This window comes from Protobothrops mucrosquamatus, unplaced genomic scaffold, assembly GCF_001527695.2.
Source record: "Protobothrops mucrosquamatus isolate PMUCROS unplaced genomic scaffold, P.Mucros_1.0 scaffold1407, whole genome shotgun sequence".
NCBI classification, from domain to species: Eukaryota; Metazoa; Chordata; class Lepidosauria; order Squamata; family Viperidae; genus Protobothrops; species Protobothrops mucrosquamatus.
In genome coordinates, this window is record NW_015387592.1 from 67,642 (window position 1) to 72,160 (window position 4,519).

The following is a 4,519-nucleotide window of genomic DNA, read 5'->3' on the forward strand; positions in this document are numbered from 1 at the left end:
TCATTACCTGTGTTAATTTTGTTCTTAATTGGTTATAAACTATAAACCCTGGTGAAATAATTGGTATTTAGTAATTCTTATCAGTTTTATGCATATGAAAAGTACTTTCAAAATTAAACAATTGCACTTAAATGTCCTTTATTTGGCCTTAACAAGAATCTTGGATGCTAAACCATGAAACTGTTACAATTTACAAATCAATTTGTTTGGATTGTTTCAAATTGGTATCATTCTAGTAACAAGGCTCCTTGATCCAATGAAGACTTCTGTTAGGAATGAAGCTGAAGGCTCAACATTCTTCTACTTAAATTCTTACGACACTCTAAGGACTTTCCTGTTTTTAAAAGCACATTTACGGTAAAAAAAAAAAAAAAAAGGCAGTGCTAAAATTCTGTAGAGCCAATTGTTCAATCAGATAACATCCAGATATCTATTTTGGGTTTTTAAATCACTATACAATTTGGAAAATGGCATATCATTTTTTTAAAGAACAATTCTGTGTAGTTTTTATGTTCCTGAAAGAAGTTTAAATTCTATGGTTGAAATACTTGTCTCAGTGGAAACATGAATTTTCTATCTCCACTCCCTCTGAAAACTTCAGGATATGATCTTTCAGAAGTGCAGGAGAATATAACTAAAAAAAAAAGCAAAAAGGATTCACTGGAATGTACCCTCTATAATGCTACAGAAGTACAGTGCTATAGTTATTCACAAAAATATGGTTTTGGTTCTAGCTGTGTGTAGCTGGCAGGTATTTTGGCAACTTTAGTTGTGTTACTTCCAGGGTTGCAGTGTTTTAGCTCCTTATCATGAGATAAATTTACACATGCATGTAACAATTGTTTGAATTGGTCCCAAAGTGGAAATCCCACATAGAAAGTAACAACATATCCCAGTAAGCTCTATAATTTGGATGCATTTACATGCTTGTTCTATGAAAAAGTATTAAAATAATGATTGTGTTGCTACCTGACAGCTTTTTCCCCCTAATGTTATCTTTCAATGGCAGTAATTACCTTCATTATTTACTACTACAATATTGCAGCAAAATATTTTAGCCTTTTTTTTAATTAACTAGTGGAATAGCTAAGGTTGTTGATGGCATTACATTGTTTGGAATAGTAAAAAAAATAAGGCACCATAAAGAACTCCAATGGGATTTCCAAACATTAGGAAAATCAACAACTGGGTATCAAAATAGCAGATGTCAAGAACAAAATCAAGTTAAAAGATGGAGGAACGAGATTATCAAGGAGTAACGCTATAGGAGAATGTGGCTGCAGAATCTGATTTGCCTACTTATACTACTTGGAGAACCCTGAATAGGTTGAGAGTTGGAGTACCTAAATGTAAACCAATATGCTCAAGTGGAGGCTCTTAGCGGATAGCAACATGCTATAGGAAAGTAGAGAGATACAAAGCCTGGCCCATCTGCTGGTATGTTGGCTACTACCAGAAACATGTACTTACCCAAAAGGGCCACCCCTCACTTCTGGATTCAGCCAGGTCTCAGTAATGCATGCCAGATCAATGTTTGAGCCTTTATTTATCAAATAAGCACTAACTGTGGAATTATTTATTCCCTGATATTCTTGTATCAAAAGTACTAATAGCTCTGACAATATTCTGTAGTGAAGATAATGCCACATTCAGAAAATTTAAAAGGGAACATACTTTCATAGAGCTGTATTTAGCAGCCTTTATTTTAATAGGTTAGCCTAGGCCAGGGGTAGGCAACCGTGGCTCTTTTATGACTCATGGACTTCAACTCCCAGAATTCCTGAGCCAGCCATGCTGGCTCAGGAATTCTGGGAGTTGAAGTCATGAGTCATAAAAGAGCCACGGTTGCCTACCCCTGGCCTAGGAAGAATGATCAATTTTGCATGAAATACATATTTGGCAAGAAGATTTAAATGGATACATTTGGTCACTGAAAGTTAATCATTAACATCTTATCTGAAAGTTATGGGGGGGGATGTTATGCTAACATGATCAACACCAAAGAGGGAGAAAAGTGTTTGAACTGAGTTCAAATCCTAATACTCATGGAGTTTTCCGGGCATCAATATTGGAATGGTTTGTCATTATCTTTTCAAATATTTTTTCTACTTCTCAGTCTAGCCTACACAATGGTAGTTTTTGGTAGTGGTCCATTCTATCTTGCTTAACCAGGCAAGTTTGTCCAGGTGTCTGTCTCTGTTTAGGATATGATCAGCACTAAGCCTGATTCCAGTCAAGGTATTTAAGTGCCATCTCAATTTCCTTGAAATATAGTGTATGTTATAAATTCAGCTTCTAAAATACATTTTTGAATTGGCAGTATTACATTAAGATGGTAGGTATATCTATGGATATTAATCTGTAAAGACCTACTGTTATGCTATGAAATTTAAAATCTTGATAGTTATCTTTTCTCCCACAGCAGTATTGTCTATAGTAGGGCTTTTCAACCAGTGGTACGGGTACCACCAATGGTACATTGGCACCTGGCAGGTGGTACGCGACCATCCTAGAAAAGTGGTAGCAGGGGAGGGGAATGAGCTGAACCGGTGGCAGCACCGCACAAGCCTAAGCGAGAGATGGCTGGAGCTGCAGGGCTGTCAGGGCTCAGCGGAAGCGCCAGGATCAGCGCCAGGCTCCAGCTGGAGCTCGGCCTTGATCCTGGTGCTTCTGCTGAGCCCAGAAGAAGCGCCGATCAGCTGGAATGTTGCAGCATCTCCAGGGTCTTGTGATTTACATTCAGATGCTTGGCAACTGATTCATATTTATGATGGTCACAGTGTCCCAGGGTCATGTGAAGTGACCAAAACCTGCTGCAATCACCCAGCAGACGGGGGGGGGATGAAAACCAAACACCCCCACCCCACCCCCGCTGCCAATCCTCAACAGAAATGCTCACAACAATGAAAACCTCGGACAGGAGGAAGAACACCGCTGGGTGGGCAGGAAGATGTCTTGATCAGCTGTGCCTTGGGGGGCACTTTTTTCAGTGCCATTGTAACTTCGAACAGTCACTAAGCGAACTTTTTCAAGTCGAGGACTATCTGTACTTTATCACTTTTTTCCTTTTTTGGGGGGGGGTCATGAAGTTTTTGACACTTTGCTAGGTGACTGGTGGTACTTGGATATTGTCATATCCTAAAAGTGATACAATGGATGAAAAGGTTGAAAAGCCCTGGTCTATAGCAGCAAAAACAGAATTTCAGATTAATAATAATAATAATAATAGTAAAGTTGGAAGGGACCTTGAAGGTCATCTAGTCCAACCCCCTGCTCAGGCAGGAAACCCTATACCATTTCGGACAAATGGCTGTCCAGTCTCTTCTTAAAAACTTCCAGTGTTGGAGCATTCACCGCAACTGGAGGCAGGTTGTTCCACTGGTTAATTGTTCTCACTGTCAAGAAGTTTCTCCTTAGTTCTAGATTGCTTCTCTCCTTGATTAGTTTCCACCCGTTGCTTCTTGTCCTGCCTTCAGGCGCTTTGGAAAATAGCTTGACTCCCTCTTCTTTATGGCAACCCCTGAGATATTGGAACACTGCTATCATGTCCCCCCTCGTCCTTCTCTTCATTAAACTAGACATACCCAATTCCAGCAACTGTTCCTTATATGCTTTAGCCTCCAGTCCCCTAATCATCTTTGTTGTATACAAAGGATTGTATACAACAATCCTATTTCACATGTATTTAGCTTCATATCAGGACACAGAATTAGCCATTTATACTGGAGAAAAAAGGCTTGCATCTCCTTAAATAGAGAGCAATATTTGAGTTCAAGTAAACACAAGGCAGCAAAGAACATGAGCCCAAAGAATCGAGGAGTCTGCAATTTTTAAGCTTGTCAAGAGCGCATGTTTTGCAATCTTAACAGCTGTCCTCTATGTAAGAAAATTTTTTACAACTTGCAAGCCATTGTATTTTTCTTCCTTCTGTTGGCGGTCTAGCCTATATATTAACATTACTATTGGATGACATTTCAGATTGCGCATTCCAAAAAAGGCGTTCCCCTTAGTCAGTACTGCCTAATAATGCGTCAACCTACAATTAAGCAGGGGCGGAGGAACCTAGGGCTGTCTTTACCCAAAATTGCTGCAACCGCTTTAATAAAAGTATGAATAATGCCTGTAGCAACTGTTGCTAAAAGTATCGCAGCCTCCAGCCAGGAGCAAAGATAACATTCCCTCCGGCGCACAGGACGCCCTCCCTATCGCCCGAGACCAAGAGAGGTGGGACCAGCGAAGGCAGCCTCTCCCCTACCTCCCCCTCCGTTTCCCTTTCCCAGTCCATCTTGCACCAGGAATCACGTGGGGCGAGAAAGGAGACTGCTGTTCCCATAGAGATAGAGAAAAGGTTGCCCTTGCTAGTCACGTGATTTTCACTGGCCCACGGCTCCTTCCGCCAGGCTTTGCGCTGCCCGGGGGACGTAGACCCCCCCCCTTTGCCTACCCTTCCACGAACGTCCCTCCCCCCCACCACCGTGGCGAATCCGTCCAGGAGCTGCGCTCGCGCACCGACCGTACC